Here is a 16,925-nt window from a genome sequence, read left to right on the forward strand (position 1 = left end):
AATTTTCTATGGAATATCCAAAGCAAATTTGTAAGGAAATTCTCAAGAAAACTCTGTGGAAATTCCAAAGAAAATTGTAAAGGAAATTTCTAAGAATATTCCGCAGTAAATTTCAAAGGTCCAAAAGAAATCCCAAATGAAATTCCGAAGAAAGCTCCAAAGAAAATTTCGAAGGAATTTCCAAAGTAAATTCCAATGCTTCGAAAGAAATTCCAAATAATATTTCGAATAGAACTCTGAAGGAAGCTCCAAAGATAATAACACAGGAAATTCCGAAACAAACTCTAGAAGAAATTCGGAAGAAAACTCCAAAGCAAATTTCGAAGGAAACTCAAACAGAAACTCCGAAGTAAATTTCGAAGAAAATTCCAACGAAAAGTTCAGAATGAAATTCCGGAGGACACTTCATAAGAAATTTCGAAGGAAATACCACAGAAAATTCAAAAGGGCACTTCTAAAGATACCGAAGAAAATTCCACAGGATATTCCGAAGCAAATTCAGGATAAATTTCCGATTTTGATAAAAATTCCGTAGAAAAAAAAGGAAATTTCGTAGAAAAGTCAAATAAAAATATTTAAAAGGAATTTCGAAGGAAATTCCGATTAAAATTCAAAAGGAAACTCCAAAGAAAATTCCGTTGAAAACTCCAACGAAAAAATCCATATGAAATTCCGACGAAATTTCTTGAAGGAACTTTGTTACATCTTTGAAGAATAAACGAGAACTGATTGTCAAAACTTGAATTACCTACGTTTTTTTTGTTTTTTACAAGGGGGAAATCTGCAAACAGATCCCCTGAGAAGATAACTCAGGGAATGCGGGGATGACGCACCAACGACGACCCGCTAAAACCAGCCTATGCACTGTGCATGAGCAATTCATTTAGAATTGCTCAAGTGGTGAACAGTGCATCGACATGACCCTTGGACTCAGACCCTCATCTCCCCGGAACCACCTTACGGTATTTCTTCAACGAATTACCTACGTTGTCACAACCGAATCGCGTGTACTATAGCAAGCAGAAGGCAACGTACTTTTGTTTCGGGAATGAAGGAGCCCAAGGCTGAGAATCTCTTTTGAAAATATAAACTAAACACTTTTGTTGCCCTTCATCGTCGCCCATCAAGCTATTGTCATAATTTGTATACGTCAAAAATTATTTCATTCCTTTTTTATCTGTATTTTGATTATGGCAGTTAGAGTTGTGCTTCACTGAATTCACTGATGATTGGAACGTTTTATTTTAACTATTCAAAAGAAACCCTTAATGAAAATAGCTTAACGAAGAGTTGCATGCCAATGAAGAATCATGATTCAAAACTATACAAACAAAGTTGATTTGTTAGATCTATTGAGAATATTTTACAAATTAAATGATCACCCTTATGCAAAACTGAGGACAATAGCCCCAATGAAATATCACATATTATACATTAACAGTGGCCTACGATGACATAGGAGATGTTTAATTACTCTTGTATTTACTATTCCATTCAAATACTCAATTTTTTTTAAAGAATCACCGTAATTGAATATAAGAGAGCCTTCCCAATGAAATATCACGAATCTAATGAAGGAAATGGCCTACGATGATGAAAGAGGTGATAAAATACTATTGTTTTTAATATCCCATTCAAATTATGATTTTTCGACAGAAAGGCCCACCGTAATGGAAAATAAGTGAACCACCCTAATAAAATACCACATATTAAATGTAGAAAATGGCTGACGATAATGTGAGAGATGTTCCAATACTATTGTCTTCAATATTCAATTAAAATTCTATTTTTTATTTTTTTTTTATTTTTTAACAAAAAGGACCACCCTAATGGAAAGTAAATGAACCACCCTAATGAAATATCACATATCATATGCTTTCAGTGGCCAACAATCATATAGGATATGTTTCAATACTATTGCCTTGAATTTCTCAGCAATTTAATTCAAATCGTTCATTTCAAATTCAATTCTCTCCCCCAACTCAAAAATTTACTAAGTCCCAAAAGGTCGATTTTTTCAAAAAAAAATTTTTCCAAATAACTCCAGTTCTCGACGTTTCATGCATTTCTAAGACATCTGGCATCAAAAAAAAAATTTCGTTTTCGGAAATTTCATGTACCCCCCCCCTTTGGAGATTTTTCATGGGTCAAAAAAGCCAAACTTTGACCGCTTTGGGGGTCCACTTAATGAAGTCCGATTGAGCTCAAATTTTGCATGGGGACTTTTTTCGAGGAGACAAAACTTTTGAGCCCTACCTTTTTTTGAAATTCGATGGCAAAATTTTTCCCATACATTCCATTGGCACCCTACTGTGCATGAGCAATTCATTTAGAATTGCTCAAGTGGTGAACAGTGCATCGACATGACCCTTGGACTCAGACCCTCATCTCCCCGGAACCACCTTACGGTATTTCTTCAACGAATTACCTACGTTGTCACAACCGAATCGCGTGTACTATAGCAAGCAGAAGGCAACGTACTTTTGTTTCGGGAATGAAGGAGCCCAAGGCTGAGAATCTCTTTTGAAAATATAAACTAAACACTTTTGTTGTCCTTCATCGTCGCCCATCAAGCTATTGTCATAATTTGTATACGTCAAAAATTATTTCATTCCTTTTTTATCTGTATTTTGATTATGGCAGTTAGAGTTGTGCTTCACTGAATTCACTGATGATTGGAACGTTTTATTTTAACTATTCAAAAGAAACCCTTAATGAAAATAGCTTAACGAAGAGTTGCATGCCAATGAAGAATCATGATTCAAAACTATACAAACAAAGTTGATTTGTTAGATCTATTGAGAATATTTTACAAATTAAATGATCACCCTTATGCAAAACTGAGGACAATAGCCCCAATGAAATATCACATATTATACATTAACAGTGGCCTACGATGACATAGGAGATGTTTAATTACTCTTGTATTTACTATTCCATTCAAATACTCAATTTTTTTTAAAGAATCACCGTAATTGAATATAAGAGAGCCTTCCCAATGAAATATCACGAATCTAATGAAGGAAATGGCCTACGATGATGAAAGAGGTGATAAAATACTATTGTTTTTAATATCCCATTCAAATTATGATTTTTCGACAGAAAGGCCCACCGTAATGGAAAATAAGTGAACCACCCTAATAAAATACCACATATTAAATGTAGAAAATGGCTGACGATAATGTGAGAGATGTTCCAATACTATTGTCTTCAATATTCAATTAAAATTCTATTTTTTATTTTTTTTTTATTTTTTAACAAAAAGGACCACCCTAATGGAAAGTAAATGAACCACCCTAATGAAATATCACATATCATATGCTTTCAGTGGCCAACAATCATATAGGATATGTTTCAATACTATTGCCTTGAATTTCTCAGCAATTTAATTCAAATCGTTCATTTCAAATTCAATTCTCTCCCCCAACTCAAAAATTTACTAAGTCCCAAAAGGTCGATTTTTTCAAAAAAAAAATTTTCCAAATAACTCCAGTTCTCGACGTTTCATGCATTTCTAAGACATCTGGCATCAAAAAAAAAATTTCGTTTTCGGAAATTTCATGTACCCCCCCCTTTGGAGATTTTTCATGGGTCAAAAAAGCCAAACTTTGACCGCTTTGGGGGTCCACTTAATGAAGTCCGATTGAGCTCAAATTTTGCATGGGGACTTTTTTCGAGGAGACAAAACTTTTGAGCCCTACCTTTTTTTGAAATTCGATGGCAAAATTTTTCCCATACATTCCATTGGCACCCTATTGCACAGCAAGGCTCTCGGAGAGCGTTTCATATAAACAACCGAAAGTGGTACAGGGTACAATGTTGCTCCTAGAGAACGGTTCAGAAAATGTTGAATTGTAAAACAATTCTAAATCGTGTACATAGGGTACAGAACCACTTGGGCACTTTTATGATTTACTTTGGCATGGGATGTTTTTTTCTCGACTAAATTGTCTGAAACTTTGCAATAAGAAGCGTTTCAGTACTACTTGTATCGTAGCCAAATATTAACTCTGTAGCTTTAAAAAAAAAAGTAAATCAAAAAGTGCCAAGAATAAGATCCGACACCCTACCGTTGTAGTAATCACAGAACTACATTGTCATTGCAGGACATCAAATCGACAGAATCGACGAAATCGAGATTGTTTGAGGAGCGCCTCGAAGCATTACAGGTAAACAAATGAACAGATGAAATTTGTAGAGCATATATTCAAATGTTCATATTTGCAATTAAAGGAAAACAATGGAAATGCAACTAAATTGAATCTAATCCATTTTACGTTTTTTAGCAAGTTAATCGAAATGGATAAGTGGGACCTGGCCCCTTTCAGTTATAAACTGATGCCTCAAAACGAAATTCGAGATGAATGGCAACGATACAAGCGGAATTTCGAATACCTAGCATTGGCAAATGGAATGACGAATAAAACACGTCTTAAGAACATATTCCTTGCCCGTGCAGGCCCCGACGTCCAAGATGTGTTCAAAACACTTCCTGGTGCTGATGTGGAAGAGCGGATGGGCATTGATCCGTTCAAGATCATGCTGGACAAATTGGACGAATATTTTGCTCCGAAACAACACGAAGCATACCAGCGATTTTTGTTCTGGTCGATGACCCGCAATGATAAAGATGAGCCGTTGGATAAGTTCATTTTGCGAGCCACAGATGCCGCAGGCAAGTGCAATTTCGGACAGAGTAAGAAAGAAGCGCAAGAAATAAGTGTTATTGATAAGATCATTCAGTTGGCACCTCCTGATCTACGGGAGAAACTTTTGCAAAGGGAAAATCTGGTTTTGGACGAGGTTATCAAATTAGTTAACTCCCATGAAGCCATCAAGTTCCAAGCAAATCAGATGACGTCTTCGAATGCTTGCCAACCCTCTACGTCAGGTGGAGTCAACAAAATCCGGAATACCACAAAAAGCGTCTTTCAAGGAGTTCCTGATGGATGTTCGCGCTGCGGCCGAAAAGGACACTATGGAAATGACAAGGTGTGCCCGGCCAGAACAAAGACATGTGACCGTTGTGGAAGACTAGGACATTTTGCTATTCGGTGCCACTCCTCCAAACCGATTCAGAAGAACAAGCGAGAAGGAAAGGATGATCTTTATCGGAAACGTTTCCGTTTCCAACCACAGCAGATCAGAGCGATTGAAGATGATGTAGATGAGAAAGGTATTACTTCAAGTTTTATTTTTGCTGTTGGTGAAGCAGATGAGTATTTGTGGATTGCTATTGGTGGGGTACTTGTTCAGATCTTGATCGATTCAGGAAGTCAGAAAAACATTCTCGACGATGTGACCTGGGAAAAAATGAAGGCTCAAAGAGTGAATGTTAAGAACTTACGGTCAAACTCTGACCAAACTTTCAAAGCATATGGGAGGAGTGCAAAGCCTCTAGTGGTTCGACACGTGTTTGAAAGTACCATTGAAATTCTCGGAGGAAACCAGCGTATTTGTAAAGATGCAACATTTTACGTGATAGAAGGAGGATCGCAACCACTCCTGGGGAAAGTAACAGCTTTGGAACTAGGCGTTTTGTCATTGGGTTTGCCTAGTACCCAATCTGATGAAGTTTACCGTTTGCATACTGAACGGAAAAGACCTTTTCCTAAAATGAAAGGTATAAAACTGAATATTCCAATTGATACCACTGTCACACCTGTAATACAACACGCTCGACGTCCACCTCTAGCTCTGATGGACAAAATTGAGGAGAAGTTGGATTATTTATTAGCGTCAGATATAATTGAACCAGTCTACGATTTTAGTCAGTGGGCCTCTCCTTTGGTTACAATTATTAAGGAAAACGGTGACCTGCGACTTTGTGTAGACATGCGGCGAGCGAATTTGGCTATTAAACGAGAAGCACATTTGATGCCGACTTTCGAGGATTTCCTTCCTCGACTGAAAAATGCTAAAATGTTCAGTAGGCTGGACATCAAAGATGCATTTCATCAAGTCGAATTAAACGAACCTTCTCGTTACATCACGACTTTCATAACGCACAGAGGAATGTATCGTTATAAACGACTGATGTTTGGCATTTCGTGTGCTCCAGAAATGTTCCAGAAGGTCCTGGAGCAAATCCTCTCAGATTGTGAAAACGTTATTAGTTTTATCGATGACGTATTGGTTTTCGGTAATACTCCAGAAGAGCATGATCGAGCTTTACAGAAGGTGTTGGACACTCTCAAAAGCAAAAACATTCTACTAAATCATGCCAAGTGTGTTTTCCGTGTCACCGAACTAGATTTTCTAGGACACCATCTATCAGGAAAAGGAGTGAGACCTACTGAAGAAAAAATAGCTGCTTTAAAATCTTTTCGGGCGCCTCAAACTGCAGAAGAATTGAGGAGTTTTCTGGGGCTCGTTACGTACGTTGGTAAATTTCTTCCGGATTTAGCAACTGTATGTGCATCTTTACGAGAGCTGACCCACAAAGGAACGACGTTCAAGTGGCTGCCATATCATGAGAAGGCGTTCCAAAAGCTAAAAGAAATGATTGCAGATATAAAAATGTTAAGATTTTTCGACAATTCACTACGTACCAGAGTGATTGCAGATGCATCGCCGGTAGGATTAGGTGCTGTACTGGTACAGTTTAGTGATACTTCAAACGATCTGGATCCACGTGTCATTTCTTATGCTAGTAAAAGTTTGAGCCCCACAGAAAAACGCTATTGTCAAACAGAGAAGGAAGCGCTGGCGTTAGTCTGGGCAGTAGAAAGATTTTCTATTTATCTCATAGGTAGGAAATTTGAACTAGAGACGGACCATAAGCCTCTCGAAGCCATATTTTCAACAACCTCTAGACCGTGTGCTCGTATTGAACGGTGGGTCCTCCGTTTACAATCCTTCAACTTTGAAGTGCGATATCGGAAAGGTGTCAATAATATAGCTGATCCTTTCTCTCGTCTAGCAACGTTAAGTTCGGAAGATGCATTTGATGGAGATAATCAATTTTTAGTATTAGCTATTTTGGAATCAGCAGCAATTGATACAGTGGAACTAGAAAATGCATCGTTGGAAGATGAAGAGCTTTCTATAGTTAAAAGTTGTTTGCAACGTGGAACATGGGACAGTGACAAAGTCAAATCATACGAAATGATTCAGAGCGAGCTTGGAGTTGTAGGAGATATGTTAGTTAGAGGAAATAAACTAGTTGTTCCTAAGGTTTTGAGAAAAAGAATGCTAACTTTAGCTCATGAGGGCCATCCCGGTGAAACTGTTATGAAACGTCGGCTTCGAGATCGCGTTTGGTGGCCTGGTATGGACCGAGAGGTTACGGCACACGTTTCAGCATGTCAAGGTTGTCGTCTAGTATCTCTTCCCAACAAGCCTGAGCCAATGCATCGTAGAGAACTTCCGGTGAGACCTTGGCTTGATGTTGCTCTGGATTTTCTTGGACCTTTACCTTCGGGGGAATACCTGTTAGTTATAATTGACTACTATAGTCGATATAAGGAGGTCGAGATAATGAAACACATAACCGCTGAAGAAACAATTGCTCGTCTACGTAAAATTTTTACGAGATTGGGTTTGCCAGTGACAATTACTTTGGACAATGCCAGACAATTTGTGAGTGCATCATTTGAGGACTATTGCAAACAGAACGGAATCATGCTGAACTATTCCACTCCTTATTGGCCCCAAGAAAATGGTCTTGTGGAACGTCAAAATCGCTCGTTATTGAAGCGTCTTCAAATAAGCCACTCAATGGGTCGTGATTGGAAATCAGATCTACAAGACTATCTTCTAATGTACTACACGTCTCCTCATTCCATAACCGGGAAAACCCCCACGGAGCTTTGCTATGGGCGAACCATTCGATCTAAAATTCCTTCCTTAATAGATTTTGAAACTGTGCCATCTAGAGCTGAGATAACAGATAGAGATAAAATCTTGAAAGAAAGGAGTAAGGAGAGTGAAAATGCAAAACGACAAGCCAAGCTATCCGATCTTGAAGTTGGCGATACCGTGTTAATGAAAAATTTAACTCCTGGAAATAAGCTTATGCCGAACTTTAACCCAAGTGAGTGTGTGGTTGTGAACAAAGAAGGATCGAGAGTAACTGTGAGGAATAAGGAATCGAGTAAAGTTTATCAACGTAATGCAGCACATCTAAAGAAAGTTCCCAGTTGTACATCTGTCGAAGAAGAGGTCGAAGACCCTCCTTCGTGTGTCGATGCTGAACAGACACCCACCATACAATCTGAAACAAGAAACCAAATGTCATCTTATAATTTTTCTAGAGTACGACGTCAAACCAAACAACCCTCTTATTTGAAGGATTTTGTTATCCACGAAGTGTCTTCAGAGTGAATTATAATTCTATGAGAAAAAAGGAGATGTGGTTCCTGGCGCACTGTAAATGGTTCTACCTTAAATAAAGATACGTTGATATGTTGAAGTGTTAATCTTTGGGTTGATGACTTGGGATTGAGGAGAGTAAACAAAGCTGGCATTTACGACGTGCGGAATACAACAATCATATTATTCGAATATTAGTGGAATATTGGGGAATATAGATAATTCGGAGGTCAAGTCTCCACACATTTCATAATAAAACTCATGAAACGACTCGTTTCTTTGCTGTCGTCGCTGATATATTTTCATTTTTATAAGCGCGTCTAAATCGGGATGCATGAAGGTTCTTTTCAATTCAAGCACCAGATGGTCCCAATTAATTAATCGTCCTGTGGAGCGCATGGTCATATACCATTTTAGCGCTGGTCCTGTAAACAGGTGAACGGCAGATTCAAATAACTCAACTTCTGAAACATGCTCTGCCAACGTTCTCGTAACGGTTTGTACAATTTCAAGAAATTCGTTAAGCTTGAGCCCTTGATCTGCACCGTCGTATTTGCTGATCTTCCATTGAGAAACAAGTAAAGTATGTCGCGATGGATTAGGTGGCTGCAATGTAGAGTGAGCGGGGTACGGTGAGTATGGGATTGGTATTTGAGGCTGATGAGAATGTGTATTTTGCTGATTGGGGTACGTAGTAGATGATTGATGTGTGTTAGTTGGCACACTACTATTGAACCACGACTGTGAGGTGCATTGCGGATTTGATGTAAAGCGGCTTGAAGAAGCAGTGGGTATTTGGGGAATCGATTGAGCGGCATTAGAAAAATACGGCACATTTTTATACGGATTGGATGGCACTGTTGGTGGTAAATCGGCAAAATCAACCGAATGTTGATTCTTGTGGCGATCGGAATTTGTTATCGCGTTCGAGTCTATTGTTCGTGGTGGATGAGCAAACAAACCGCTTGGATCTGCAACAGAAGTTGGGATGGACCTATGCACGGGTTCATTATTTGACGTTTTAGCGGTGCCGTGTTATTTATGTCACCATGGAAACTAGTGAATTCGGCACCGCTCAAACGTCAAATAAGTGAACTCGTGCATCGGTTCATTGAGATGTGGGTAGGGTGGCTCTTTGACCCATTGCACTTTCGAGCTCTTTTATGCGAGCTTGCAACGATTCAATTATTGCCTTCACTTCTGGACTGCAAGAAATTAGACGTTGAGATTGTGCAAGCTCTTTAGACGATATTTGTGGTGGGTTATATTGGCTATTTCCTACTCTCACATCACTGATAAGAGCTCCTGAAGGATCAAGGGACTCTTGGTTAATTTCAAATAAATTAAGTAATGCCTGTTCAGTGTCAATTTCCTGCTAATTATTTACAAGGTTCAAATTATCCCCATAAAATTCTTTAATTAAAACCTCAACAATATCCACAAGAAGACATTTCAAAAACCCGCTTTCTTCTGCGGTAATATCCCCACGTTTCATCAGCTGATACACTCTATGGCCGTAATGCAAGAATCTCGTTTTACACTTAGCCCTTACGGTGCGATCACGATCGGTGTTTCACCGTTTCACTAATTTCCAAAAACTTTTTTTCGCAAACACTTATCTCCTCAACTTTGTTTTCACCCACAACTGCTTCCAAAACCCTCTTCTCCGCCTTTTCTAATTTTAGATGTTCTCGTAAACTTCTTCGCCTGCGTGAAAACGACGGATCGTCTCGAATTCTATAGCCATAATTCACACAAGAGCTCTTCATTTTCTAAATGGTCCACTCGGATGTCGTGGTACCACCCTAGAATCATTTCTATAGCTTGCGTAACATTCGTACCGGCCATGTCTAATATAAGTATAATTCAAAAAATATTTAAATTTAATTCACTATGTTTTAAAAAAGAAGTAATTCACAAAAGAAATAATTCACAAAAGGTTTTCAATTCACAAAAGAAATTCAATTCACTACACAATTAATTCACAAAAGAAATTCTATGCAACACAAAATCAATTCACACGTTATTTAAATGAAAATAATTCTATTCAGGACTGAAACAATGAGCTATAGAATGACACTTAATTGTTCAATGAACAAAGGAAAAAGCTGTTATCATCAGCCGAAATGGTTTTGTTCTAACACAATAGATTTTGCAACTTGAAAGCACAATTTAGTAATTCTAATTTGAAAGGAATTGGAACGAAATTGAAATTTTTCGATTTTGGATTCTCCCGGAGCACAATTCAAAAAAGGTTCTAATTTAGGGTTAAAGAAGAAACTTTTTTTTCACTTCAATTTACGTTGGGCGCCAATTTTTTTTTTTTTTTTTTGAATGGCGATACCAGAGGTTTTATAGGAAGGGTTTCAAATTCAAATTTAAATTATTTTTATTTACAAATTCATTTTTTTTAATTCATTTTTATTTATATTGAGAGTAACTGGTATCTTGGGATAGGAAATATCGGAATATTATTTACATATTAGGTTATTTACATTTAAACTAGAGTTAAAGCATAATTATTTACAAATTTGGGGGTATTTACAAAATTACAAAAATATAAAAAAAGTACGAATTTGAAAAAAAAGAAAAATATATACATATAAAAAACAAAAAGAAAAAATACAAAACAGCAAATCTGGATTGTGACCTATCACATAGGTAACAGGTCTCATACAAAAAACGTGACAATGGGGTGGAGAGAGTCAAAAAAGTTGAAATTTAGCGTAACATAATTTGTGTACCATCCCAAAGCAGCTTGATGAAATTCATTTCTGTCAAATGTACCAGTAATGTGCACTGATAAAAATTCTCATATCGTTGGTATGGACCAATGCACGAGTTCACTAAGTTGACGTTCGAGCGGTGCCGAATTCACTCGTTGCCATGGTCACGTAATGACACGGCACCGCTCAAACGTCATTTAGTGAACTCGTGCATCTGTCCATTTGTTCCACATATAGATTTATTTCAATTTATATCGGTACATGTTAACTATGTGTGAGAAACATGACCAGGGTGGGGCAGAACCGAAGATGGAGATTTGCGGCCACGAACCGAGTATTGTGGCGTGAAATTGTTGATTCAGTGTTATCTGTTAGATGTAAAGGTGAAGATAAATCAAAGCTAAACCTCAAATTTTCAAGTGTACAAATCTGGAGAACCAAACATCCGTATGAGCTGAAAACTCATTCGATTGGTCACCACCAGCTAGTGACCAATCGATTAAATTTTCAGCATAAACGGATGTTTGGTTCTCCAGCGTTGTGCACTTGAAAATTTGAGGTTTGGCTTCGATTTATCTTCACCTTAACTAAATAAAGGAAATGACATAACCAGGGTTCATTCAATAGTATATTTAAATTATGTGTTAGCACACATAGTTATTATAACACAAATCCATTTGTTCTATAGGATTTTTTTCATGGATGAAATGATTGAGTTTCATCAATTTTTAAAAATAAATACAGCGTTACATATAGATACATCAGTTATTTATTAGATTTCTATTCAATAAAATTCTACAATTCTCCTACCGAATTCAACACAACATCCAAGGCCAAAGAATTTCCATATTGAAGGAAATGTAGAGTAGGGCGATTCAAATCCCAATATCCCACATGTTCCTTACCGTCCTTCCCATAAAAATAGTGTTCTGTAAAATTTTAAGTTTTCTAGGTGATGATTTAAAGGTGCCCCAAAAACCATGTATCACTCAAGAAAACAGCTACCTGGAATACAGGTGCAGTTGCATATACCTGGTTCGATTTAGCTATTTCATTATTTCTATTTGTATCATATAAGCAGTAAATTATTAGCGAATACGTTACATTAGTGTGGCTCTTATATATCATTTGAGTCACATTTAACGTATGTGCAAGCTTTATACCGTTCCAAAGCACTTTGTTTAAACAAAAATGGCAGCTGTGGAAAGTTTATCGCAGTTTTGCTCTGGAGTTGTGATTACCTGTATATGAGGTAAAAATGGAGAACTTAAAGGATCAGAATCGAAGAAAGTGTTGTGGTACCGGAAAAGGTAGCCAGCAACAATGCTACATGAAACAATACAACCAGATAGACAATCATCACCAATGTATCGGTTGTACAGCTATCATTCCCGGTACCACAATATTTAATATATTATTTCATCGGAATCACTAACAACTTCCAACTTTTGAAAATTTTGGAAGTTAGTTGTGGTATTGTTCAGGATATCTCTGATCCATGTAGAAAATCACCCCTTGATGTGTTTGTTTGGATATTTCGGCTTACACAGAACGAGAACGGTGTTGACACATTTGGGGTTGTAGAACGAATGATGATGTTTATTCGACTCACGGTTTGGAGAAGGCTTCACAAATATGATGTACATATGTAGTGTATTGCAGACAAGGAAAATGCATCTACACGCAAACAAATTTTGTTGTATAATCTACCGAATCCATGGTAGAATTAAGAACTGCACTAACGATTTTCAACCGACTACAAAAATCTGTTAAGTTTACTATAGTCTGGTGAAAATCACTGAGCAGTGCAGTAAATTTGACCTGAGAGAGAGGAGACAGCTCACTGACAACTGGCTTGTTTTCTTGGCTTCTTTGATTTCTTCTTCTCATGTTTGGGTTGCGCACAATGGTTCGGAGAGCACAAACTGGGCCAAAACCATTTTCATATCCTACTTGTTATCAAAAAGATCATAAAATTAAACAATTTCAATAGCAATTTGAGTCCAATCGACAATATTTAAATAATCAACGATTTTATATGCAAGAGCACAGAAAAACAACCTGAAAATTCAATCACATCCAGTTTAAGTTTGCCAAATTTTGACGGTTTTTCACGCTCTGCCCTTCGAATGTGCGGTTTTCCAGTGACAGTTGATGACAGGTTCCCTTGACTTTTCGGAGCTCGCAATCTAAGCCAGCTGTCTCCTCTCTCTCAGAATTTGACTATGTCCATAGTAGCATCCACTACAAAGCATTGTATTTCAATCCGTGACACCCACCGTACAACACAGTGTGGTCAAAAGTATGATGCTAAACTTCTCAAATCAAGAATGTTTCTAGTCAAAAATACTACAACTCTGGTTAAATCAACAGAAGAAATTTTCTTGTGTAGTGATGTTGACTATGTTTTGGTAGAGTTAACAGATTAATGTAGTCGGGTGAAAATCGTTGGTGCAGTTCTTAATTTTACCATGGATTCAGTAGTTTCTACAATAAAATTGATTTCAGTGTATAGGAACTTGCTTGGTAGCAGGTTGGTCGTGGGAATCGGTCATGTTACCGATTCACAAAAGAGGTGTTGATGAATATGAGTGACACGTTCTTGCTGATGCAGCTAGAACGTGTTTTGTATTAGGTTGATAGAAATTACGGGAAGGTCTGCTACACCCTTCAAGTAATGTGTATCTCAAATGTATTCGATAAAAGTGAAACATGAAATGTATGTGTTAGGTCCATTGATTACATTTGAGTTAATCATGCTTTCAATGAAAAGAAACTTTGGCGATAGTGTACTGACTCCACACATACTCTACATGTGCAAACCCCCATTGCAAAAATCCATGTAGGTTGGCACATGAATCAAATGGGAACTTTATCTTGAGTGTTGTAGTTGGTTAAAACGTTGAGTTCAAAGCATTTTAAAGCAAACATGTTTAAATTCACTGTAGTTCTGCACCATTGTTGAAAATTGATGAAACAAGTGTTGTCAAAGCTTGTTAACTTTATGTCACGTATGGAACAACAGAATCTGAATCCGTAGTGAGTAAGTGAAAAAGTGGCGTGATCGGGGAGTTCGGTTGGAGTAAGTGAAAAAGTGCCGCGATCGGATAGTTCTGTTTGATCTTTCGACCTTGACGCTTGCTTTTGCCGGAGCGAGCGACGAGGGCAGGATCAAACATATCGCGCGTCGGTCTCGTAAGTGAAAAAGTGGCGTGATCGGGGAGTTCGGTTGGAGTAAGTGAAAAAGTGCCGCGATCGGTTCGTTCTTTTTGATCTTTCGACGACCTTGACGCTTGCTCCTGGGCAGTGCGTCAAGAAAGCCCGAGCTGTCATCCGTGTTTTTTTCGGGTCGCGCGCCTATTTTTTTTTTTTTTTTTTTTTTTTTTTTTTTTTTTTTTTTTTTTTTTTTTTTTTTTTTTTTGAGTGCTAGCCGAGCAAACGAGTGAAGCTGAAAGTGGATTGTGGCTGCTCAGTCAAGGATAACGGATCAATTGGTGAGCTCGTTTCATGCTACTATTTCTAATCTATAAAATATGTTTGATTGCACATTTAATCGTTACAATGGTGGGATGTAAATATGATGTTTCAACAAACTATGGATGGTTCGTCACTGTCACATTTAATCGTTACAATGGTGGGATGTAAATATGATGTTTCAACAAACTATGGATGGTTCGTCACTGTGAGTGTCGACACAAACTCTGATTCATGATTTATTTATGTTTAACTTTTTTTTCAGAACACCCCTTACATACCTTTATTTTTGTAATTAAAAAAACTTTGAATGGTTCGACACTACAAGTGTAGACTTGCGAAAGGTTCACTTTATTCAAAAAACTTTGGATGGTTCGCCACTGTAAGTGTCGGCATAAGAATAAGAGTGTTCTATGATGTCCCAACCAATTGAGTCTTTTGTTTCTTTTCAAATGAGTAAAATATAACGCATGGAAAAATGGAGGCAAGCACGGTCTCCAAATAGCAAAGGTTACACACTAACATTCCTTCCCTCAATCCCACCTGACTGCAAGGACGTGGCCGGCGCCGTTATTGACCTTGTATAAATAGAGGCACTGAATTATGCACACTGAAGAAGATTATGGCCAATCCCAGCTGAACTTCTAGTTGATTGTTTGTGCATTTTCACTGACTTCGGTCAATCACGGATTAGCAACCATTGATATGTGTAGTCAGTCTAAGCTATGCTAAGCTAAGCTAAGCGTATGGAACAACAGAATCTGAATCCGTAGAAACAGCTCGTCTTCTACTATTAAAGAGATACTATTAGACAACCAAACTAAGTTATCGACCAACGTTGTATCAACTTTGGTTCAACGAGCTTTTAAAATAACATGAAAGTGAGGAACAAAAGCGCTGTTCAGAATTTATGCAACATGTGATCACTTTATACAGCATATAATCACTTTATACGGCATATAATTTTGTTCAACAGCCACAGCTGTTGTTAAGCACTAGGTTTGGGTTCATTCAAATATTACGTAACGCAAAATTTGCCAATTTTAGACCCCCTCCTTCCCCCTAAGTAACAGCTTTTGTATGGGAAATTTTAAATTTTTGTATGGACCGTAACACTATGCTAAACCCCCTCCCTCCCCCTGTTGCGTTACGTAATATTTGAACGATCCCTTAGCAGACATGTTTATTAACCGCTCAAAATTGTTTCTTGGGGAGGTACTATGAACCAGGCCCATGGCACGGGACGACTTTTAGCGTAGTCAACATCTCCATGTGTTTACTCGTTTACAGGTAATTTGAATCGAGAGTGCAATCAGAATGCGAAGTTCAATTCAATGTTTATAATCCATAATCGAGCAAGTGTCGCAATCAAATCACTGATTGCTTGCTTGGAGGCTTGCAGGATGCCTTTTAAAGTTTGCTCTCCTTCCAAAACCATCGAAATGTTGAATGTGCTTCAACTTTTCGGCACATTATTAGCTGATTTAACAATATCAAAAATTGATAATCAAACCATAGCAAACAATTAAACAAAACAATGGTCTTTATTTTCACAGTTCTTACAACTGACAGTGGGCGATATTCACTTATCGCCCGGGACATCCTGGCTACGAACCCGCATAGAAATTTACCATTATCAAAACAGTTCAAACACCATCTTGGTCATTCAGGGTACAGTTACCGTAATCATTACGGTACTTAAATAGTCAGTCGACTATGGTAAAACATTAACGAAATCTTACAAAAAACCACAGACAAACAGACGTCACACTCTCATCATTGTCCATCGACCACCTTTTTAACGGTCGATTCAAAAATATGTTAGGTGGCCAATCCGCCACCCGCAGCGCTTGCTTCGTTTTTGTTCGTGTTTGACGTTTACACACTACCGCCATCTGTTGGCCCGTCGGCCAAAAACGCTGATTTTAGCATTGGGCGTACATGTCCTCGTGACTATGATTTTGATCGAGATTTGTTCAAAGTGTTACGTCTGTTTGTCTGTGAAAAAACGTTAACATTCTGAATATTATTCACATACAACTTTTACGGTGCAAACATTTGCGAACCATTCGCAAAAAAATATCCTAACCATAATAGTAACAGTTGCCATGTCAAATACCAGAGCGACTGTCATTCGCGTGTTTTGTTTTTTCTTCCCGGGGTAAATTCAACTTTTTTTACTCAAGTGTTAGCGATTAAAAACGGCTTTGGAATTGAAATTTAATTCAACGGCGATCCAAGATCTCATAAAGCCCCAAGCACAATGTGAGCGGCAGCGCGGTACAGCGGCAAAACGGCAAGCCCATCTTGAGCTACACTCTACTTGTCAAGTCAATGTTGAAAAGGATTTAGTCAAAACTGGATTGATAAATAAAGTATAGATTAAGATGGGCATGCCGTTTTGCCGTTCAC

The sequence above is a fragment of the Aedes aegypti genome, chromosome 3 (assembly GCF_002204515.2).
Source record: "Aedes aegypti strain LVP_AGWG chromosome 3, AaegL5.0 Primary Assembly, whole genome shotgun sequence".
NCBI classification, from domain to species: Eukaryota; Metazoa; Arthropoda; class Insecta; order Diptera; family Culicidae; genus Aedes; species Aedes aegypti.